A 26,115-nucleotide genomic window follows, 5' to 3' on the forward strand; every position below is an offset into this window, starting at 1 on the left:
AGCTATTGTGAATTCATGCCCTTCCATCTTGTATGCTTCTTATCCTGGGAGTTCAAAAAAAATTGAAATAAATATGTAGAAATGTCACTGTTACCTCTCATATATCCAGTGGCAAAGTCCAAGGTCATAAAAATTGTTTAGAAATTCTTCATTCTTAAAAATGTATTGATTTGTGGCAAGGTACCCTTTTTTCTGGTGGTGAAGGGAGATACTCAATTGGTGAGATCATGCACTGCTTGAATTATTATTCCTTCATCATAATTTCCTTCATTGCCACAATAACGACACTTTAAAAAGTACTTAATTGACTGTAAAGTGCTTTGGAATATCCTGAAGTCAAAAAAGGCGCTATATAAATGCAAGTCTTTCTTTTATTATTGTGCACATATTGGAACTGGGATCAGGAGGTCCAAAATAATCATTTGTGGCTACATGTGAACTGCACAGTACTGACGTGGTTGTGCTCACACAGTGCCATTGGAAAAATCGTTATTCCCTCTCTGAGCCCATGTCCCAATTATTGAATTACCCAGGATACTGCAGTTTAATTGCTGTGCAAATGCCGATTTTTATGGAATTCTGTGGACCAGTCCTAAGTTTTGTTTGTCTTTCTCACGTTTTATTGTAAACTCTTATTTGGCTTAAACTTTGTTCAACCAGAAAAACAATAATGGGTACCTGGAAGTGATTACAAGCCAATAATCGAATCGGAAGGTTTGGGTGACTTTATCAACCACAAGAACAAAGCTTGGCCAATTTGCAGTCATAAGTGAACCCTTGAGATTAGATTACAGATCCTGTAATTATTTATAATTGATATCAGTTTAATTTTATGTGGGACGTTTGTTATGTTCTGAATCAGTTGCTGGGTTAGCAGTGACTCACGGTGATTGACAATTATTGGTGCTCAAGGTCCGATGACAATCAAAAAAGTGTAACACTATCATCCTTGCTGGATGATCAAAAATTTATCATCAATTGACTACAAAGAAACTTCATGTCCAGTATGTGCTAAGTGTCAGCTGTGGCTCAGTGGGTAGCTCACTTGTTTCTGAGTCTAGAAGGTTGTGGGTTCAAGTCCCACTCCCATTTGAGCACAAAGAAATCTAGGCGTGCAGTGCTGAGGAAGTGCTGCATTGTTGGATGGTGCTGTCTTTCAGATGAGATATTAAACTGTGGCCCCATTTGCTCTCTCTCAAGTGGAAAAGATCCTGTGGTACTATTTTGAAGAAAAGCAGGAGAGTTATCCCTGGTGTTCTGGCCAATTGGTATCCTTCAATCAACATAACAAAAACTGATTATCTGGTCATTACCACATTGCTGTTTGTGGGAGCTTGCTTGTGCGCAAATTGGCTGCTGTGTTTGCAACATTACACTCCAAAAGTACTTCATTGGTTGTAAAGCACTTTGAGATGTCTGGTGGTAGTAAAAGGTATGATATAAATACAATTATTTCTTAATTGTATTGACTTTATTACCTTTAGGTATAGCAAGTGCACAGAATGCCTCTCTACAATAAGTCAGCTCAATAGTGATAGTATGTGTGTTACTTTTCCGGAAGCATTATTTACTCCTCAACAAGTGAACTAATCAGACCTAGAGTGGAGGGGAAATAAGCCAACAACTTGCCTGTAACTAGGTAAATACAGAGCCCAATCGACAAGATCATGAGTTAGGTGGGGCCTAACTAGTGGTTCTGCTGATTGGGCTCACTGTATTTAAGCTGGTTTCAGGCAAGGGACTGTTGGACGAAAACCAACCAAATACTTCAACTCTTAAACTGGCATTACTCCCAACGCATGCAGAGCCCTGGAAAGGAAGTTATGTGTGCTATTACAAACACTGTGCAAAGTATACAATGGCTTCAAAAACTATCTGGGTCTGCATGCAACTTTGAAAGGTTTTTATTTTTCTGGTGAGTTTTGTGCTTATCAAGGTTAGTGCCGGGAAATGGATTGTATCCCATTCCCTACACCTACATCAGCACCAAGCACACCTAGGCCAGAAAAACTCACAGCAGTCTGCTCACAAGAGCAAATCTACTGCTCTATTTAAACATTTTCTATTTCCTCCACTAGCTATCCTTGTAGCCTTGAGGTGATCAATTCTGAGGTGAAAGGCCAATGTACCAACCCACTTGCACCATCCAATCCCAAAACAAAAATATTTTTTGCTCATGCAATATCAAACATTTAAAAAAAGTCATTTTTGATATTAAATATTAACAAATATATTCTTTGAAAAAACAAAGAATTTATGAACTGGTTATTTTGTGTGTGTGTATAGATGTGACTGTGCATGCAAAAATATTGCTGGCATTAAAACATAAATTGTGAAGCGGCAGGCAAGTTTGCTTGGTAGGGTCTCTTAAAGATAGTTTTTAGTTGTTTGGTCTGCATTTTCAATGTCGGTATTTTTTTGATGGCTCAGAGCATTTTGCAGGTTATGCATTGATCATTTTGACTGGAATGATGGGCAAACTCACAGTCCTGAGCAATTATATGGAGCAAAGTGATCTCTAAATCAGAAGATTGTGACTTCAAGTCCCACCTCTGAGACCTGAGCTACATAATCCAGGTTGACACTCCCAGTACAGTACTGAGGGGGTGCTGTACTGTTGGAGGTGCCGTTTTTCAGATGAGACGTTAAACCGAGGCCATTTCTGCCCAAGATTCCATGGCGCTACTTTGAAGAAGAGTAGGGGAGTTCTCCCCATTGTTATAGACAACATTTAACCCTCACTCAACATCACTAAAACAGATGATCTGGTCATTAGCACTGTTTGTGGGATCTTGCTGTGCGCAAAGTAACTGATTTGTTGCATACATTCCAACAATGACGACACTTCAAAACATAATTCATTGTTCATAAAGTGTTTTGGGACATCCTGATGTCAATGTTCCTTGTAATTTTGTTTTCATGCACGGTCCCTTTAACTGGCTGTGCGGTCCATTTATATTGCCGCACATGTACGGTTTCTTCCCTGTAAACGCCGTGAGTGGCCTGCGTGGGACTTCCAGACCAGTACATGGCCTCGTGGCTTAGCAGGACCGTTGCCTGAGTTCATGAAAGGTGTTATATAAATACAAGTTTGTTCTTTAATGTGGTCTTCAATTTGAAAATGTTGCAAGTGCATCTGAAAATCACGACAAACAGCAGGCTTGGTCAATGTTGCAACAGGTACAGCTGCAATTTTTTGAGGCTTCACCAACTGTGCAGGGCTTCATGCAAGGTGGGTCCCTGATTCTCAGCATGCCCCATTGGGCGTTTTGCAATTGCAAGTGAGGTCGACTTCTCACGTAAGCGTAGTCTTTACATAAATATTTAACTGGGAGGACGAAGATCCCCTGCAGGATTTCACAAATTCAGGGCAAGACTTTGCCCACAGTGTTGGTCTTACCTAGAACAACTGAGCACATGAAGTGTGAGCAGGCAGGTTTGCTCAGTAGGATCTCTTAAAGTTTGTTTTCAGTTGTTAGGCCTGCATTTTCAATGTCGGTATTTATTTGTTGCCTCGGAGCATTTTGCAGGTTGTGCATTGATCATTTTGAAAGATTTTCTTGGTTCCCTGGTGCTGTCATTTTGTACAATCATTACTTTTTTTCTGCGCTACACTTTCATTTGAAGTGACAAATAGCTGAAGCAATGCAAGTAGCACCTAAGAAGGTTAGGACAGACTCAACTATTCTAACGCTATCCTGGCCACCATCCATCCTCCGTGAACTTGAGCTCATCCAAAACTCTACAGCCCGTATCCTAATTTGCACCAAGTCCTGTTTACCCATCATGCCTGTGTTCACCGACCTGCATTGGCTCCTGGGGTCCAACATCTTGATTTTAAAATTCTCATCCTTATGTTCAAATCTGTCCATGGCCTCGCCCTTCCCTATCTCTGTGCTCCTCCAAATCTGGCATCTGCGATTTTAATCGCCACACTATTGGTGGCCATGCATTTAGCTGCCTCAGCTCTGGAAATCCCTCCCTAAATCTCTCCACCTGCGGGATGTCAAGTTATTACAAAGCTGTTGGTTGGGTCTTGCTGATTTGGTATGTATGATTTACTGTGTGAGAAATGTGTGCAGGGGTATTGCAAAATATGTGTTCTCCTTTTGTTAAAGGAAAAGAAAACATGATACCATTAAGTGAGAGAAATTCAACATGTGTCTAAAGTGGTAGAACCATCTGTGGCCTGAGCCAAACCGGGAAGAGGGGTGCAGAGGGTGGAGAGGAGGCACAGATGAGGTGGGCGAGTCCAGGCAGCAGCCCGCAGTATTTTTGAGGAGGCAGGTGGAGCACTCCTGCTCCTTCTGGCTCCACAACAATATAACTTTGAAAAAGTTTTGTGGACATTTTTTGTACGAGAGGCCTCTTGCGGTCCCTTTAAGAACCATGGGTTAGGCCGCTCAAGAGCTGCCACAACTCGACTGCTTTACAAGCCAATTGGAATCCTAAAATCCGTGTAGGACCTCGATTTGTACAGTAAAGCAGCCTTACGCCTGTTTCAGGGTGGCAAATTGCTCGTCCATTTACAGGCCCGCCTGAATATGGATATCAACTGGCGGGGTGCAGGAACTAGGTTCACCCTCCTCTGCTCCACCCACCCCCACCACCCCACAATTTTCAACTCCTGGCTACCGGTTTTTCAGGTGCAAAATGGAAGCCAGTGTGTTGAATTCCCCCCCCCCAGATGTCTGACGCTGCTGAATTAAACAATACACCATACAGTTAACATAGCACAGTAAGAATGGGTGTTTCGATGGATGCCAGCACCTTTTGAGGCAGAAATAAGGCACATTTCTTCTGATAGATCCCCTCATTAGCCTATTTTTAAGCAAAAAAATTTGGCCTTGTGTAAAATAATCCATTTGGACCAAACAGGAGGGAAAAGAACAACAGATAAATAGACTTTATGTTGGTGCAAATATTTGAAAAATCTGGCTCCCCATGTCTTCAAAACTTATGAATTCATTATTAACTTGGCAAATGTACAAAACTCTTTGCAATGTTCTCTACACAATCTTACATACCAATAAATCATTGCAATGCAGCTAACTCTATAATTAGATATATTTAAAAAATGTGTTTTTGTTCATTAATGCAAAAGAAATGACATGGCTATTTTCCTTTTATTTTCTCACTAGTGTCAGCATTGCATACTTCCATGTCACACATAGCACAAATTAGACACACTGTAACGCTTTTTCTATTTTTCCCTTTTGATGTGCACTGGCAGATGGACATCCCCAAGCACACCAATATGATCAAACCACATTGGCTATTCATGTGGTATCATTGATAATTTGGCTATTATTCTCAAATTATGGACAGCTTTGCAATATTGACCTGTACTAATTGTTCCATGAAGCCCATCAGCCTGGCCTTAGTTATCGCACAGGATAGAGGACAATGGACCAGATTTTGTTGGAGTGGGGCATCTCATGGTGTGCCCAGTTAGTTAGACTTTTTTTGCCCTCACCCTTCAGCTCAAAATCTTTGCTTGAAGTGCGAGGTCAACGGGGCATCTGGGACCTTGGTGAACAATGGGACTAACGATCTATCTCCTTAACCAATGAGATTTAAGGATTGAGAAAGAAACAGGAATCATTGACTGAGAAGGAAATGGGGTGAATTAGAATTAGTTGCAAAGAAAGAAATATATAGAGGTAAAGAAAGATCAATTAGGAGAGACAGAAAAAAGAGTCAGAAAAGAAAAGTAAGAAAAAAGGTAATTAAAAAAAAAAATCTCTCGGAACAATTTACGACCTGCAGGAAAGGGACTCCACAGTTGAAATTGTTTCCTTTCTGGGCCGGAGAGGTTGGGTGGCATTGCAGGAACATAAATCTTGTCATTAAAAGGATCCTTACGCTGTTAAGTACCAGCCCTAACTTTCTGCGGCAAGCTTAATTCGAATTTACAGCGCAAATGGAGCAATTTCCTGACTCATGGGGAGATTGTCGGTAAGTTCCGTTTACCGCAAGGCTAACAGCAGCGTGGCACGAATCGTTCAACAATTTGTGGCGATTTTTAACTCCTGCCGTATCTCTTCCTCGCCACAAATTGCTGGATTATTTACACATTAATAACAGTGAGTGCATTAATTTCGCTGAAATTTTCCCAGCAAATTCTGGATTACATGATAACCTCCTAAGCCACCCAGGTTCCCAAAGAATGACAGTTTATTACTGGCTTGCCACAGAGTCTCTGGCCTTCCCCTATGGCTTCAGGCTGTCTCTCTACTTGTAGCGAGTCAGCCCCAGATACACGCAATCTTTGGAAATATAGTGGAACAAAGGAAAATATATTTTTTTATTGTCTCAAACTCAAATATAGCAGCCAATCAAACGTACCTTAAAGCGCTATTTGTAATTGCATTGGGAAGAAAAGCTATCACAATTGGAAGGAGCACATGCTTAGAAAGTATGTTAAACCTTTGTGCCTCTTCTCCTTTAAGACGCCTTTTAAAACCTATTTCTTTGACCAAGCTTTTGGTCACCTGTCCCAATATCTCCTTATGTGGCTCGGTGTCGAATTTAGTTTAATAATCGCTCCTGTGAAGCGCTTTGGGATGTTTTACTATATTAAAGGCGCTATATGAATGCAAGTTGTTGCACAAAGGGGAAGCGCCAAGTTAAAGCAGATCGAATACACCTATGTCACCAACTGTTGCGATGAATAAAATCTGGGTTAACATATATTCTGTGTCGGGAGAATTCTTTTGAGATTGTAAGACTCCCCTGATTGGATACATCTAAACCTTTTCGTCTTAACATTTTGGTGGTCTGTCACACTAACATGCTGCTAGCTGTATTGCACCTCTTGGTATGTCTAATTAGATTTTATCCATGGGGGGTCTTGAAAGGGTCAAGAGCCGTTACTCCAATGGGTAGCCTGGGTCCCGTTGCAGTTATCCAGTCCGTCCTTCTCGCCCTTGAAATAATGCTGGCACCGTTGATTGCCATAAAATGAAAGAGGGAGCAGGCACTGACAAGCATGGTTCTGTACCCTTAGCTGGTAGCTACATATCAATAGAGTGCAATCTTTTTTGTATTATTGAAGGGACTGACATTGGGTTACGGTTTGGGGAAACTAATGAAATCCGTGGCCTGGATCACAAATGTCACCTGTATGTTTTTAATGGGATGAAAAGCTCTACAATGGGGCGGGTGGTCTGCTCCACCAGATTATTACCCAGCTGCTGACGGTAAAAATCACCTCCCAACATCACAATGTTGAAGTCAAATGACTTTTGTAGGAGATATATATTTCTGCTAATTGTTTTCTCATTTTACAAAGATTTAATTGCTAAGTGAATGATTCTACGGGCTGTGGAGCGTGGACATTGATTACTGATGAAATTGATCTGAAAATCACGGCCTCTGGATCCCAGCAGACCCCTGATTAGCGGTGAGTGTTTCTCGATAAACTAATCTTATGCTTTCCAGTCGTCACTCGAGTGTACTCGACTCCATTCCACAGCATGCTACCCGCCACCACCTCAGTAAAACCCTCGCACTGCACGAGGTAGAAAAAGCCATAAGACAGCTTAAGAACAACAAGGCTATGGGAGCGGATGGAGGGTGGAGAGGCACTGCTGGCATGAATACATGACCTCATCTCTCTCATCTGGAGGGAGGAGAGCATACCGGGAGATCTCAGAGATGCAGTGATCGTGACCATCTTTAAAAAAGGGGACAAGTCCGACTGCGACAACTACAGCGGAATCTCCCTGTTGTCAGCCACTGGGAAAGTCATCACTAGAGTCCTCCTCAACCGTCTTCTCCTTGTGGCTGAGGAGCTCCTCCCGGAGTCACAGTACGGATTTCGTCTCCTAAGGGGCACAACGGACATGATTTTTGCAGCGCGACAGCTGCAGGAAAAATGCATAGAACAGCACCAGCCCTTATACAAGGCCTTCTTCAACCTTACAAAAGCCTTTGACACTGTCAACCGCGAGGGTCTATGGAGCGTTTTCATACGTTTTGGATGCCCGAAAAGTTCGTCACCATCCCCCGCCTGCTCCACGATGACAGGCAGGCCATGATCCTTACCAATGGATCCATTACAGACCCAATCCATGTCCAGACAGGGGTCAAACAGGGCTGCATCATCGCCCCAACCCTCTTCTCAATCTTCCTCGCTGCCATGCTCCACCTCACAGTCAACAAGCTCCCCGCTGGAGTGGAACTAAACAAAAGAGCCAGTTGAAACCTGTTCAACCTTCGTCGTCTCCAGGTCAGGTCCAAGACCACCCCAACCTCTGTCGTCGAGCTACAGTACGCGGACGACGCCTGAATCTGCGCACATACAGAGGCTGAACTCCAAGTCATAGTCAACGTATTTACTGAGGCGTACAAAAGCATGGGCCTTACGCTAAACAGCCGTAAAACAAAGGTCCTCCACCAAACTGTCCCCGCCATACAGCACTGCCCCCCCAGTCATCAAGATCCATGGTGCAGCCCTGGTCAACATGGACCATTTCCCATACCTCAGGAGGCTTTTAGCAACAAGAGCAGACATTGACAACAAGATTCAACACCGCCTCCAGTGCGCCAATGCAGTGATCTGAACCCAGTAATCCATTTTATTTGGATTTAGATAAATACAAAATACAAATACAAAATATCAGTTGAAAAAGGATAATGGATAACATTAGATTGTGGCATTCCAATATCTGGTTTATCCAGCTATAGGCTAGGCCTGAGAGTATTTGCACGAGTTGCTGCCAACATGTGGTGGAACATGTTTTAAATGCTTTAAAGCATTTGAGGAGTGAAATTGCCCCTTTTTTATAGTCACATAATGGGGCACAAGACAGATTTTGCCTGGGGGAAGGGGACACTACCGCCTCCCGGGAAATTGCCCGGGGGTTTGCGGCGGCCTTGCTATGGCAGCGCCATGCCCCCGTGGTTAGAGCCCCAGGCCACCGCGCAACCACCCGATTACGTCATTGCCGTGCGCGGCAACCTCTCACCGCTTCGTGGGGTAGCTTGCCCCGTGGTCCACGAATCTGGTGTGAGCGGATGTCAATGCCAGTTTCGCGGGTCACAACTCTGGCAGACATCCGCTCTCAGGGAGCTCGTTAAAGGGAAGAGCACCAGCGCCCCGGTCCACCATTTTTTACTGTTGGTCGACTCTCACGTTAGCTTGACAATGACGGCCCAAGCGTGGTCCGGACTGCCATCATGCAGTCTGGCACTCCATCTTGGGTGCTGGGCTGCTGGCCCGGTTGCATGCTGCCCTGGCGGCCCACTGAAGGCCATCAGAGGCCGTGCATGGTGCGCAGCGCCCTTTCCTGTAAGCGATGGGGTGGAGCTTTGAAGCATGTCAGAGCTACGTGGAACATCCGCGAAGCGCTTGACTCCCCACCCCAGTAGCACCTCAGTTACCACCCCCAAGGGAAGTGGAGCGCAGGAGATTGCGTCCTGGTTCTTTTCAGGGGCAGTAAGGGCAATTCCATGGTGGGGTGGGACTTCCACTCCGGCCGCTAAACGTGCCGGCTCCGGAACGTTACTGCGCCCCCAATCGGGGCGCGGAGCAATTTCGCCCTTGATGTTTCATCTCATGAGCTGAGTTTACACACTTTCAACCCAGCCATGCCAATACATCAAATAAACAACAAAAATATTTTATGTCACTGATGTTACTCAGGCGCAATATTATTTTACTGTTTCTATTATTTCAACTCTATGGACCATTCCAACTGTAACAGTCCAAGCACATTTCACACATGAAATTCACTTCTGTCCTATGAGGAGAGATTGAGTAGACTAGAGGCCTATACAGTCTGGAGTTTAGAAGAATGAGAGGAGATCTCATTGAAACATACAAAATTCATACAGGGCTTGACAGGATATATGAATGGAGGATGGAGAGTCTAGAACTCGAGGTTTTAGTCTCAGAATAAGAGGTCAGCCATTTAGGACTGAGATGAGGAGAAATCAGAGGGCAGTGAATCTTGGAATTCTCTGTCCCAGAGGGCTGTGGATGCTCAATCGTTAAGTATATTCAAGACAGAAATCGATAGATTTTTGGATATTAAGGGAATCAAGGAATATGGGGATAGTGCAGGAGAGTGGAGTTGAGTTAGAGGATCAGCCATGATCTTATTGAATGTCGGAGCAGTCTCGAGGGGCCGAATGGTCTACTCCTGCTCCTATTTCTGATGTTCTTATGTTCAAATAGCGAGAGAGGGAGGAGGGTTTCATCTCATCAGGCTGGGCTGGATTTACACTGGAGTAAGAGAGGTGATATTGTTCTAACTCATTCCGTCCTCAAGTAGACATGCCACTACGAATACTGACTCCGTTTCTATAAAATGCCGAATATTCCAAATCTACTACTGGAGCAAACACGGAAGGTTATGGTAATAATGCCAGAATAAACTAAATTGAGAAGTTCGTCTGGAACAGTCCAAGAAACATTGCGTCAGACTTGGCAGCAGGAATATTGCATCCAGGTCATTTTGTCGCACACGCAAATTGTCGCAGCTCAGTCAAACTATCACAAGATCCACTAAATTCTGCCAACAGCTCTGTGAAGCAGCTGACATGAAGGTGGAAAGAACCATATTCACAACCACTAGACTGAGGTACCAGTAATGTATGAGCTTAAAAGTTCACTGCCTTCATGGAAAAGACTGACAATTTTTTGGGCAGTGGCGTAAAAAAGTCTGTGCATCGTTTTTTTCGTGGTGCCGCCATGCACGGACATACGAGAGGCTCAGTGTTGAAACAACCTTGTGCTGTTGCATTGTGTCTTTGAAAACAAATGGACCAAGAGCAACGTGTTGTTTCCAATTTGACAGCACTCCAAATCCAGAGCAATGCCACAGGAGATGCACTAATCTTCATTTTAAAAAGTTTTTTTTTTGATTTGTTCACATTTAGCCAATCAGTTTTTTTTCCCCCTTTGGATGTGATACTTTTGAGGTGTGACACCTCTGAGATCACAATTACAGGTGTGATGCCTGGGAAAGATATGATGTGATAGCTCATGTTGACATAAAGCTGGTGCCCTTTCAAGAAAGATCTAAACTGTTGACTGATTCTTTTTTTAAACAGGTGCAGTATTTCAAATGCATTGCAGAGATCTTTCTTCAGCACAACACATTTTGTAGATAGTTCTTCAAGCACTTCAATCCTTTGGCTCCAAACAAGTAGCAGAATTGTTTGAAATGTTTGTGTCACTAGCTGCTGTCTTCTTTCTCAGCTTTTAGAAAAACAACTATCAATATTGCTTTAAACTAGCAGGAACAATATAATTATCTACAGCTGCACTACAAAAGGGAACGTTGTTTTGCATTCATGTTACAATTTAAAGGATTACAGGGCCAAATTTGGTCGAGGCCTCCGCCCACCCAAGTGCCGCCCAAAGTGCCGCCGATGGCCGCCAAGGTACTGGACGGTACCTTCGGCAGGGTTTTCATCGCCAAGGTTCCTTGAAGGTCGACGGGCAGCAAATCAACGATGTACGCCGCCAATCTGGGCAGCAATGGACGGGAGGTCTCGTTCTTGGCGGCAGAGATGCTTGCCGCCGAGGATAGAGTCGGGCCCACAGAGGATCAAAGAGGTAAAAATAAAAATCATCACCAACAAAAAAAAACATCTGAGGACCTTCAGGGGACCCCATCCAGGCAAGTACCTGTAAAGAAATAATTTAAAAACATTCCCCACTTACCCTTTTTACAGGATCTTGACACTCACCATTCAGGACAGAGCAGGCTCCATGCAGCGATCCACCACCGTCCTGCCACCGACTCCAGCCTGCACCAGTCTGGCATCTCGCCGGACAGGAGTATACTTACGCAAATCGGCCGTCCGCTGACGTCGGCGGGCGCTTCCTGGCGGCTCTCCCCTCCCACCCGCTCCAGACCACGTCGAAAGTGGCACTGGGCGGTTCGAACAGAGGAATGTCAGTGGCAGTGGGCGGGGCAGTCGGCGGTGAGTTCATCAAAATTGGCCCCTACATCTTTAACCCATCCTATGCCACTGAGTTATACAAGAGTATAGTAGACTCATGACTAAGGTCAGAGCATGTGGAGTCAGAGGAGAAGTAGCAGAATGGATAGCAAGCAGGCTATAAAACAGAAAACATACCGTAGGGATTAAGGGTAATTACTCAGACTGGCAAAAGATGGGAAGTGGTGTTCCAGAAGGATAAGTGCTGGGACCACTGCTGTTCACAATTTACATAAATGATTTGGACTTGAGAATTGGAAGTACAATTTCTAAATTTGTGGACAACACCAAATTGGGGGCAAGGGAGAGAGGAATGGGGTATGTCATGTATGTATGCTTGGGGTTACTAGCCACCAGGTGGTGCCACTGTCGGAGGTCATTGGGCTGTACGCACGTGTGTGCGGCCCAGGTATAAAAGGCAAGCCATCATGTAATGAGATCACTTTGGGCCCTAATAAAGCAGAGCCAGGTTTGTACCTGTGTTAGTTTACAGTATTCAGTCTATCGAGTTATTACACACATAACATTTGGCGCTGAGGTAACTTAAGAATCTTCGCCTGCAAAAATGAGCATAATTGGAATTCTGGAGAGATTCGTGGAGGGAGAGGACTGGGCAGATTTTGTAGCTCGCCTGGACCAGTACTTCGCGGCCAACAAAATGGAGGAACCCACTGACGCAGTTAGGCGCAGGGCGGTCTTCCTCACGGTTTATGGTCCGAAAATCTATGGATTCATAAAGAATCTTCTCTCGCCTACAAGTCCAACGGACAAGGACTATGAGGAATTGTGTGCTCTGGTATGTGACCATCTCAAACCAGAAGAAGGCATCATCATCTCACGATATCGATTCTACACGCACGTTCGTTCTGAGGGCCAGGATGTGTCGGAATTCGTTGCCGACCTAAGACGTCTAGTTGGACCGTGTAAGTTCGAAAACGCGTTGGGAGATATGCTGCGGGACTTCTTTGTAATTGGCATCAACCACGAGGTGATCCTGCATAAGCTACTAGCAGTGGAGACGCTGGATTTGAGCAAGGCCATCACGATTGCCCAGGCATGCATGAAGATGGACTAAAACTTAAAGCAGATATCAATGAAAAATTGGAACTCGGCAAGTACTGTAAACAAAACTGTATTGTCGTTTGGCAGAGCTGCATATGGCAGGGCCTACTCGACTGCATATGCCAAACCTGTGGCTGCTCAAAGTCCGCCAACAGGAATGAATCTGATTTCACCGTGTTGGCGTTGTGGCAGCAAGCATCAGCCTCATCAGTGTCAGTTTAAGTAGTACATTTGTAAAGACTGTTCGAGACATGGGCATCTCCAGCGCATGTGTCCGCAACTGAGCAAGCGTACTACGACACACCACATGGAAGATGATGACCAGTATAGCGCGGATCTGGATATGCAATCCCAGATACCAGAGGAGGAAATATATGGACTGTATTCGTTCCGAACAAAGAGCCAACCGATAATGATTAATGTGAAACTTAACGGTGTGCCGGTACCGATGGAATTGGACACGGGTGCGAGTCAATCAATAATGAGCCAGAGGACATTCGACAAGCTGTGGGATACTAAGGCTGTGAGGCCTAAGCTGAGTCCAGTCAATGCCAAGTTGCGTACATACACTAAAGAACTCATAACGGTGATTGGCAGTGCAGTAGTCAAGGTGTCGTATGATGGTGCGGTTCATGATTTACCTTTATGGATTGTTCCAGCCAATGGTCCAACGCTGTTTGGCAGGAATTGGCTAGAAAACTATCAAATGGAATTGGAACAATATCAAAGCATTGTCGTCGGAGGGTGATACTCCATGTGCTCAAGTGCTGAGAAAGTTTCCCTTGCTGTTTGAAACAGGCATCAGCAATTTCACGGGAGCCAAGGTGCAGATCCACGTGGACTCAGATGCAAGGCCCGTCCATCATAAAGCTTGGGCAGGTCCATACATGATGAGGGAGAAGGTTGAAATCGAACTGGACAGACTCCAGCGTGAAGGGTCATATCACCGGTCAAATTTAACGAATGGGCCAACCCCATTGTTCCTGTGTTGAAGAGTGATGGCACTGTCAGGATTTGTGGAGACTACAAGGTTACGATCAACCGAGTTTCAAAACAATACCCGTTACAGAAGGCTGATGATCTGTTTGCGATGCTAGCCGGGGGGAAGTCGTTCACTAAACTGGATCTGACGTCGGCCTACATGACACAGGAACTGGTCGAAATGTCAAAGAAACTTACGTGCATCAACACTCAGAAAGGATTGTTTATCTATAACAGGTGCCCTTTCGGAATTCGCTCGGCTGCAGCCATTTTTCATAGGAACATGGAGAGTCTACTGAAGTCCCTCCCTAGAACCGTCGTGGTCCAAGATTACATCCTGGTCACAGGTCGTGACACCGCTGAACATCTGAACAAACTGGACGAGGTTCTACATCGTCTGGACAAAGTGGGACTCAGATTGAAACGTTCGAAGTGCATCTTCATGGCACCGGAAGTTGAATTCCTGAGGAGGAAAATTGTTGCTGACGGCATCAGGCCTACGGACTCAAAAACCAAGGCCATCGAAAATGCACCCAAGTCTCAGAATGTGACGGAGCTGCGTTCGTTCCTTGGTCTACTCAACTACTTCGGTAATTTCCCACCTAGATTGAGCACTTCATTAGAGCCACTGCACATGCTGCTAAGAAAAAGCGACAATTGCGTTTGGGGTGCGTCTCAAGATAGAGCTTTTGAGAAAGCTACTAATATGCTTTGCTCTAACAAGCTGCTGGTACATTATGATGCGTGTAAGCGTCTAGTGTTGGCCTGTGATGCTTCATCATTTGGAGTTGATTGCGTGCTCCAACAAGTTAATGAGTTGGGTAAACTACAAACCTGTTGCGTAAACTTCTAAAAGTTTGTCAAAGGCGGAAAGAGACTACAGCATGGCAGAAAAGAAGCATTAGCCTGTATATATGGGGTTAAAAAGATGCATCAGTACCTGTTTGGTCTTCGGTTTGAACTGGAAACAGATCACAAGCCAGTCATTTCATTGTTTTCGGAAAATAAAGGTATTAATACGAATGCATCATCCCGCATGCAGAGGTTGGCGCTGGCATTATCTGCCTATGATTATGTCATTCGCCATTGATCTGGCACCGAGAACTGTGCCAATGCACTGAGCCGTCTGCCGTTGCCCACACTGGAGGTGGAGACGCCACAACCTGCAGACCTACTGTTAGTTATGGATGTTTTTGAAAGTGAAGGAACCCATGTCACAGCTCAACAAGTTAAGACCTGGACCAGCCAGAACCCGATATTATCGGTTGTGAAACGTTGTGTCCTTAGTGGTGATTGGTCTGCCATACCCAAGCAAATGGGTGATGAGACCAAACCTTACAACCGTCGCAAAGACAAACTATCCGTTCAGTCAGATTGTTTACTGTGGGGTAATCGTATTGTTATGCCTAAAAAAGGCAGAGAGAAATATATACAAGGTCTACATAGCACTCATCCCGGTATTGTCATGATGAAAGTCATTGCCAAGTCTCATGTATGGTGGACTGGAATTGATTCTGATCTGGAATCACGTGTACATCACTGCAACACTTGCATGCAGCTAAATAAAGTACCAGCGGAATCGCCGCTGAGTCTTTGATCGTGGCCATCTAAACCATGGTCCAGGATCCACATCGACTTTGCAGGTCCCATCCTGGGAAAGATGTTTTTAGTTGTGGTGGATGCATATTCCAAGTGGATAGAGTATATAATCATGTCATCCAGTACATCCACAGCTACCATTGAGAGCCTTCGTGTCACGTTTGCCACTCATGTTCTGCCCGACATCATTGTAAGCGACAACGGACCTTGTTTCACTCGTCTGGAGTTTCAAGAGTTCATGAAACTTAATGGTATCAAACATGTGAGGTCAGCACCATTCAAACTCACATCTAATGGTCAAGCAGAGCGTGCTGTCCAAACCATCAAGCAGAGTATGAAACATGTAACTCAAGGTTCACTGCAGACTCGCTTGTCATGCATATTGCTTAGTTACAGGACAAGACCCCACACGTTTACTGGGGTCCCCCTGCTGAACTATTGATGAAGAGAGGTCTCAAGACCAATCTCGCTTGTCCACCCTGACTTGAACGATCATGTTGAATACAGACGTCAAAGTCAGCAGTGGTATCATGATCGCGCTGCTGTGTCTCGCGACATTTCTGTTAACGATCCTGTGTATGTATTAAATTATGGTCAAGGTCCCAAGTGGATCACCGGTACTGTTACAGCCAAGGAGGGTAACAGTGTTTATCGTCAAGCTCAAAATGGGCAGACATACAGGAAACGTGTTGATAAAATAAAGCTGCGGCACACGGATGAACCGGAACAGTCTGAGGAAGACACAATCAGTGACCAACCAACCTATCCTCAGTCATCAGAGGACTCCACTGTCATCAATGAATCTGGACTTTCAATCCCTGACATGGTCATTGCCACTCCCATCAGATCGGCTACCCAGCCCCTAGTCATAACAGACTCAGAACACTCGCCCAAAGCTAGAGTTGAACTGAGACGATCAACTCAGGAGCAGAAAGCCCCAAACCATCTCAATTTGTAAAAGGACTCTTAAAGGGGGATATTGTCATGTATGTATGCTGGGCTTACTAGCCACCAGGTGGAGCCACTGTTGGAGGTCATTGGGCTGTACGCACATGTGTGCGGCCCAGGTATAAAAGGTAAGCCATCATATAATGTAATCACTTTGGGCCCTAATAAAGCAGAGCCAGGTTTGTACCTGTGTTAGTTTATAGCATTCAGTCTATCGAATTATTACATACATAACAGGGTATAATTGATACTGAAGAGGTTAGCGACAAAATACAAGAAGACATTACAAAACTTGCAGAATGGGCGTGTAATTGGCAAATTAATTTCAATAAAGATAAGTGTGAGGTGGTGCATTTTGGTCGGAAGAATAAGGAGGCCATCTACTCCTTGGGAAATAGTCTAAATGGGGTCGAGGAGCAAATGGATCTTGGGGTACAAATACACAAATCACTCAAAGTAGCGATGCAGGTTAATAAGGCCATAAAAAGCAAACCAAGCACTGGGGTTCATTTCTGGAGGGATAGAATTGAAAATCAAAGAAATTATGTTAAACCTGTGTAGAAATTTGATCACACGTGGAGTATGTGCACAGTTCTGGTTCTCATATTATATAGAGGATCTAGAGGCACTGCAGGTGCAGGAGGTACAGCAGTTTTTTACATGTATATTACCAGAACTAACCTATCAAGAAAGATGGAACAGGCTGGGGCACCTTTTTCTAGAAAATAGAAGGTTGAAGGATGACCTGATAGGGATCTTTAAGATTGTGAAAGAGTTTGATAGGATACATATAGAGAAGATGTTTCCATTTGTGAGCGAGACCAAAAGGGGGTGTCATAAATATAAGATAATCACTAATAAATCCAATAGGAAATTCAGGAGAAACTTCTTTACCCAGAGAGTGGTGAGAATGTGGAATTCACTACCACAGGGAGTGATTGAGGCAAATATGATGCATTTAAGGGGAAACTAGATAAGTACATAAGGGAGAAAGGAATAGAAGGATATGCTGATAGGGTGAGGTGAAGAGGTGTGGGAGGAGGCACATGTAGAGCATAAACAACGGCATGGACCAGTTGGGCCCAATGGCCTGTTTCCATGCTGCACATTCTATGTAAGGGTAGCCTTTGTAAAGCGTTTCTGGAAAATCAGGAGCTGCACGAATCGACCACAGTGATCTCCTGAGCCTAACTCTTGAATCCACACTCGCATCAAGCAAGTGTATCTTTGCGAAATTTGGACCCTAATAAAGCAGAGCCAGGTTTGTACCTGTGTTAGTTTACAGTATTCAGTTTATCGAGTTATTACATACATAACAGGGTATAGTTGATATTGAAGTTTATACTGCGTATATTATCAGGGGATAATCTTGCTACTTTGCCAGCAGCAAGATAACTGATTTGAGCAGTACAGATCCTTCAAGCGATGCAAGGAGTTCAACAATTGACTTTGGTTTATGGCACAATCAGGTCGATCTTCAGACTTTAGGCTTTCAGTTGGCTTAAGGAATGTTTTGGCTGGTTTACAGCCAAACACTGCCCATTTTGGGGAGATTTGGAAAGCTTTTAAAAAGGATTGGTCAATGAGGCAGGAGTTTCCCTGGAGCTGTCAGTGCCTCAGTATTAATTATTAATAGGTCTCCTTACAGCACTTACCATTTGCCTAACTGATAGCAAATAGTCAAGTCACTCCTAGACCTCTGCCATGACTGGATGCTCTCTCTCTCTAATTTTCTCTTTCTTCCTCTGAGGAAAAGCTTATTCTGTGCACTTCAATCCTCCCTCTTTCTCTTTTATCCCCCAGTGACTGCATAACTGAGCTCATTGACCAAGGGGAATCACTGCTATAATCCCATGACTTACTCATCAGAGTGTGTGTTAATGCTAGGGTCTTAAAAGAAGTGGCTGCAGAAATAGTGGATACATTGGTTGTAATCTACCAACATTCCCTGGATTCTGGGGTGGTCCCAGCAGATTGGAAAACTGCAAATGTAATGTCCCTATTTAAAAAAGGAGGCAGACAAAAAGCAGGAAACTATAGACCAGTTAGCCTAACATCTGACATTGGGAAAATGCTGGAGTCCATTACATAAGAACATAAGAACATAAGAACTAGGAACAGGAGTAGGCCATCTAGCCCCTCGAGCCTGCTTCGCCATTCAATAAGATCATGGCTGATCTGGCCGTGGATTCAGCTCCACTTACCCGCCTGCTCACCGTAACCCTTAATTCCCTTATTGGTTAAAAATCTATCTTTCTGTGACTTGAATACATTCAATGAGCTAGCCTCAACTGCTTCCCTGGGCAGAGAATTCCACAGATTCACAACCCTCTGGGAGAAGAAATTCCTTCTCAACTCGGTTTTAAATTGGCTCCCCCGTATTTTGAGGCTGTGCCCCTAGTTCTAGTCTCCCCGACCAGTGGAAACAACCTCTCTGCCTCTATCTTGTCTATCCCTTTCATGATTTTAAATGTTTCGATAAGATCACCCCTCGTCCTTCTGAACTCCAACGAGTAAAGACCCAGTCTACTCAATCGATCATCATAAGGTAACCCCCTCATCTCTGGAATCAGCCTAGTGAATCGTCTGTACCCCCTCCAAAGCCAGTATATCCTTCCTTAAGTAAGGTGACCAAAACTGCACGCAGTACTCCAGGTGCGGCCTTACCAATACCCTATACAGTTGCAGCAGGACCTCCCTGCTTTTGTACTCCATCCCTCTCGCAATGAAGGCCAACATTCCATTCGCCTTCCTGATTACCTGCTGCACCTGCAAACTAACTTTTTGGGATTCATGCACAAGGACCCCCAGGTCCCTCTGCACCGCAGCATGTTGTAATTTCTCCCCATTCAAATAATATTCCTTTTTACTGTTTTTTTTCCCCCAAGGTGGATGACCTCACACTTTCCGACATTGTATTCCATCTGCCAAACCTTAGCCCATTCGCTTAACCTATCCAAATCTCTTTGCAGCCTTTCTGTGTCCTCTACACAACCCGCTTTCCCACTAATCTTAGTGTCATCTGCAAATTTTGTTACACTTCACTCTGTCCCCTCTTCCAGGTCATCTATGTATATTGTAAACAGTTGTGGTCCCAGCACCGATCCCTGTGGCACACCACTAACCACCAATTTCCAACCCGAAAAGGATCCATTTATTCCAACTGTCTGCTTTCTGTTCGCCAGCCAATTCTCTATCCATGCTAATACATTTCCTCTGACTCAGCGTACCTCTATCTTCTGCAGTAACCTTTTGTGTGACACCTTATCGAATGCCTTTTGGAAATCTAAGTACACCACATCCATCGGTACACCTCTATCCACCTTGCTCGTTATATCCTCAAAGAATTCCAGTAAATTAGTTAAACATGATTTCCCCTTTATGGATCCATGCTGCGTCTGCTTGATTGCACTATTCCTATCTAGATGTCCCGCTATTTCTTCCTTAATGATAGTTTCAAGCATTTTCCCCACTACAGATGTTAAACTAACCGGCCAAGAGTTACCTGCCTTTTGTCTGCCCCCTTTTTTAAACAGAGGCGTTACATTAGCTGCTTTCCAATCTGCTGGTACCTCCCCAGAGTCCAGAGAATTTTGGTAGATTATAACAAATGCATCTGCTATAACTTCCACCATCTCTTTTAATACCCTGGGATGCATTTTATCAGGACCAGGGGACTTGTCTACCTTGAGTCCCATTAGTCTGTCCAGCACTACCCCCCTAGTGATAGTGATTGTCTCAAGGTTCTCCCTTCCCACATTCCCGTGACCAGCAATTTTTGGCATGGTTTTTGTGTCTTTCACTGTGAAGACCAAGCAAAATAATTGTTGAAGGTCTCAGCCATTTCCACATTTCCCATTATTAAATCCCCCTTCTCATCTTCTAAGGGACCAACATTTACTTTAGTCACTCTTTTCCATTTTATATATCTGTAAAAGCTTTTACTATCCGTTTTTATGTTTTGCGCAAGTTTACCTTCGTAATCTATCTTTCCTTTCTTTATTGCTTTCTTAGTCATTCTTTGCTGTTGTTTAAAATTTTCCCAATCCTCTAGTTTCCCACTAACCTTGGCCACCTTATACGCATTGGTCTTTAATTTGATACTCTCCTTTATTTCCTTGGTTATCCACGGCTGGTTATCCCTTCTCTTACCGCCCTTCTTTTTCACTGGAATATATTTTTGTTGAGCACTATGAAAGAGCTTCTTAAAAGTGCTCCACTGTTCCTCAATTGTGCCACCGTTTAATCTGTGTTTCCAGTCTACTTTAGACAACTCTGCCCTCATCCCACTGTAGTCCCCTTTGTTTAAGCATAGTACACTCGTTTCTGACACAACTTCCTCATCCTCAATCTGTATTACAAATTCAACCATACTGTGATCACTCATTCCGAGAGGATCTTTTACTAGGAGATCGTTTATTATTCCTGTCTCATTACACAGGACCAGATCTAAGATAACTTGCTCCCTTGTAGGTTCTGTTACATACTGTTCTAAGAAACAATCCCGTATGTATTCTATGAATTCCTCCTCCAGGCTACCCCATGCGATTTGATTTGACCAATCGATATGTAGGTTAAAATCCCCCATGACTACTGCCGTTCCTTTTTCACATGCCTCCATTATTCCCTTGATTATTGCCCGCCCCACCATGAGGTTATTATTTGGGAGCCTATAAACTACGCCCACCAGTGACTTTTTCCCCTTACTATCTCTAATCTCCACCCACAATGATTCAACATTTTGTTCATTAGAGCCAATATCGTCTCTCACAACTGCCCTGATATCATCCTTTACTAACAGAGCTACCCCACCTCCTTTCCCTTCTTGCCTATCTTTCCGAATCGTCAGATACCTCTGTATGTTTAATTCCCAGTCTTGGCCACCCTGCAACCATGTTTCTGTAATTGCCACCAAATCATACCCATTTGTAATGATTTGTGCCGTCAACTCATTTACTTTATTTCGAATGCTGCATGCATTTAGGTGGAGTGTTTTAATCCTAGTTTTTAAACCATGATTTTTAGTTTTGACCCCTCCTGCAGCCCCTTTATATTCAGTGGCCCTTTTTGTTTTTTGCCTTGGGTTTCTCTGCTCTCCACTTTTACTCATCTCCTTTCTGTCTTTTGCTTTTGTCTCCTTTTTGTTTTCCTCTGTCTCCCTGCATTGGTTCCCATCCCCCTGCCATATTAGTTTAAATCCTCCCCAACAGCACTAGCAAACACTCCCCCTAGGATATTGGTTCTGGTCCTGCCCAGGTGCAGACCGTCCGGTTTGTACTGGTCCCACGTCCCCCAGAACCTGTTCCAATGCCCCAGGAATTTGAATCCCTCCCTGCTGCACCACTGCTCAAGCCACGTATTCATCTGCGCTATCCTGCGATTCCTACTCTGACTAGCACGTGGCACTGGTAGCAATCCCGAGATTGAAGTCTTACTTTTTAATTTCGCTCCTAGCTCCTTAAATTTGTCTCTTCGGACCTCATCCCTTTTTTTACCTATATCGTTGTACCAATGTGCACCACGACAACTGGCTATTCTCCCTCCCTTTTCAGAATGTCCTGCACCCGCTCCGAGACATCCTTGACCTTGCACAGGGAGGCAACATACCATCCTGGAGTCTCAGTTGTGGCCGCAGAAACGCCTATCTATTCCCCTTACAATTGAATCCCCTATCACTATCGCTCTCCCACTCTTTTTCCTGCCCTCCTGTGCAACAGAGCCCGCCACGGTGCCATGAACTTGGCTGCTGCTGCCCTCCCCTGATGAGTCATCCCCCTCAACAGTACTCAAAGCAGTATATCTGTTTTGCAGGGGGATGACCGCAGGGGACCCCTGCACTACCTTCCTTGCACTGCTCTTCCTGCTGGTCTTCCATTCCCTATTAAGGAAGCAATAGCTGGACATTTTGAAAAGCATAATTCAACCAAGCAGAGTCAGCATGATTTTATGAAAGGGAAATCATGTTTGACAAATTTGCTGGAGTTCTTTGAGGATGTATGGAGCAGGTTGGATAAGGGAGAACCAGTGGATGTGGTGCATTTGGATTTCCAGTAGCATTCGATAAGGTGCCACATAAAAGGTTACTGCACAAGATAAAAGTTCATGGGGTTAGGGGTTAAATTAGCATGGATAGAGGATTGGCTAACTAACAGAAAACAGAGAGTCGGGATAAATGGGTGATTTTCCGGTTGGCAAACAGTAACTATTGGGGTGCCGCAGGGATCGATACTGGGTCCTCAACTATTTACAATCTATATTAATGACTTGGATGAAGTGTAATGTAGTCAAGTTTATTGATGATACAAAGATGGGTGGGAAAGCAAATTGTGAGGAGGACACAAAAAATCTGCAAAGGGATATAGACAGGCTAAGTGAGTGGGCAAAAATTTGCCAGATGGAATATAATGTGGGAAAATGTGAGGTTATCCACTTTGGCAGAAAAAAATAGAAAAGCAAATTATAATTTAAATGGAGAACTATTGCAAATGCTGCAGTACAGAGGGACCTGGTGAATCCTTGTACATGAAACACAAAAAGTTAGTATGCAGGTACAGCAAGTAATCAGGAAGGCAAATGGAATGTTGGCCTTTATTGCAAGGGGGATAGAGTATAAAAGCAGAGAAGTCCTGCTACAACTGTACAGGGTATTGGTGAGGCCACACCTAGAGTACTGCATAGTTTTGGTCTCCGTATTTAAAGAAGGATATACCTTCAGAGAAGGTTCACTAGATTGATTCTGGAGATGAGGGGGTTGACTTATGAAGATAGGTTGAGTAGGTTGGGTCTATACTCATTGGAGTTCAGAAGAATGAGAGGTAATCTTATCAAAACATATAAGATAATGAGGGGTTTTGACAAGGTGGATGCAAATAGGATATTTCCACTCATAGGGGAAACTAACGCTAGGGGACATAGTCTCAGAATAAGGGACCGCTCATTTAAAACTGAGATGAGGAATTTCTTCTCTCAGAGGTTTGTAAATCTATGGAATTCTCTGCCCCAAAGAGCTGTGGAGGCTGGGTCATTGAATATATTTAAGGTGGAAATAGACAGATTTTTGAGCGATAAGGGAATAAAGGATTATGGGGAGCGGGCAGGGAAGTGGAGCTAAGTCCATGATCAGATCAGCCATGATCTTATTAAATGGTGCAGCAGGCTCGAGAGGCCAGGTGGCCTACTCCTGCTCCTATTTCTTATGTTCTTATGTTCTAATGCTGCGCCGCTGCTAATGTCATTTCAGATTCTAGAGGGACAGTTTGTACTAAAAAGCAAAACCAAGTATGTCAATGCATAAAACTTCTATTGTACATATTTGCTGTAGACAAAAGAAGATTTGCTTGGATCGCCTGGTGTAAGATAATGTGACTGCACATTTACCCCGAATGTGATAGGTTGCCACTGGTAACCAACTGCCGACACATGAATTTACTGTGAGTCATTTAACTACAGGGCTTCATTAGCTCTCATTATGATACAATACCCAATGCATTACAGCTACTTTAATTAATGGTCGATCTTTTCAAAATTACCATTCAGATTTCTTTATATCATACAATTGATTTAAAGGGGCAATTATAATATTAGCATAATTACATATTTTACATTATGCGACATGTGTAACAAAATGACAGCAGGCAAGCTGTCTTCTGCATGCATATATTAAAGAAATCAGGTTCCAGACTACTACATATGCCAGACCATTCCAGACACTGAAAGTATTGGCCAAATTTCCAGTACGAGCTGCCTTACTTTTTAAATATGTCAAATGATAAGTGGTTACCCTTTTCGAAACAAACTGTTTTATCACTTAAACATCCATTGATTTTATATAACAAGTCTTCAATAAAAACATCAATAAATTATATTAATTTTTCTTATGTAAAAGTGAAAAATAGTTTGCTTTACTAACATAAAATTCTTAATATAACAATGAAATCAAGTTTGAATCTGAATTTGTGTAAGCAGCCTCGGGTGAAGTGGCATATCGGCCTCAGTGGTGTTCGAGGCTGTCCATTTAATCCCATCTGGCTGGTCATTAGGGGACTCCAAGGAGCTTTGTTTGGTAATGTCCTTGAGGCAAGAAGCAAGAATGGCACAGTCCAGATTTTGCAGTAGAAATAACTGCGAGGCTATCAGCCCCTACCATTATTATGGAGTATATCGGACAAATTCCGGTGTCCTCAAATGGGCAGTTAAACACGGAAATCCGGAAGTTGCTGCCGATTTGCCATGCTCCTCCACAAGCTTTGCTACACCAGTACCTTGCCAAGAGATTTGGCATCAAAATACATGAAGGGCGTGAAGTTGCGGTACTTACCCACTGAACATGCCACGAAAACCTAGGGCTAGTGCATTCAGGTGTGAGTGAATTTTTAATAGTGTGCTAAGTCTTAATTACTGCCAAACGACCTCTCTGGTCTGGAAAATTTAATTTTACGTCTCATTTCTTTAGAATTTAATTACTGTTGGAGATATTAAAAAAATTAAATGAAAATTTAACAAATTATTTTTTCTTTTTTCTTTCTATCTTGTTTATCTCTGTCTCTTAATCCCCATTTGTCATTCCCTCTCTTTATTTTTCTTTCTGCACATAATTTTACATTGAATTAAATATTCTAATTCATGCTTCCTGGTTTAGACTCTGCATGGCTCAGTGAGGACTTTTCAATCTGATTGGATGAAGAGACACGCTATTGCTTTACCTGTTCACACATGACACCGATCCTCTGTAGAGGGCACCCCACTGAAAAGGATCTCTAATTAATTGCCACTCAAATGCTGGCGAAAATTCTGTGGGCTGCTACAAATGAGTGCCGTTCCCTTGCCACTGACTGCAAAATCCAGCCCATTATGTAATTGCACAACATCCCTGACATAGCCTATGTTTTGGATTCTTGGTGCATTCTGCTATTCAAAGATGTAGGGTGGGAGGGATATAATTGCTCTTCATTTGTCGTACGCTCCTTCCGGTGTTTGTGCTTGGCTTTAGTGTGCTCCCGGCGAAGAGAATCGAAGTGTTTGGCGCTTTCTCGGATGCTTCTCCTCCACTTTGAGCGCTCTTGGACCAGGGATTCCCAAGAGTTGGTGGGGATATTACATTTTATTCAAGGAGGCTTTGAGGGTGTCCTTGAAACATTTTCTCTGCCCTCCTGGGACTCGCTTGCATTTCGGAGCTCCGAGTAGAGCCCTTGTTCCGGGAGTCTCATATTGGGCATGCGGACGATGTGGCCAATCCATCGGAGATGATCAAGCATGGTCAATGCCTCGATATTAGGGATGTTGGCCTGAGAGAGAACGCTGACGTTGGCGTGCCTATCCTGCCAATGAATGGCAGCGTTGGTGGTACTTCTCGAGTGCTTTGAGGTGCCTGCTGTACATAGTTCATGTCTCTGAAGCATTTAGGAGGGCAGGTATCACTACTGCTCTGTAGACCATGAGCTCGGTGCCAGGTTTGAGATCCTGGTCTTCAAACACTCTTTTCCTCCGGTGACCGAAGGCTGCACTGGCACACTGAAGGCGGTGTTGGACTTCATCATCGATATCTGCCCTTGCTGATAGTAGGCTCCC

Source organism: Pristiophorus japonicus, chromosome 1 (assembly GCF_044704955.1).
Source record: "Pristiophorus japonicus isolate sPriJap1 chromosome 1, sPriJap1.hap1, whole genome shotgun sequence".
Taxonomy (NCBI): domain Eukaryota; kingdom Metazoa; phylum Chordata; class Chondrichthyes; family Pristiophoridae; genus Pristiophorus; species Pristiophorus japonicus.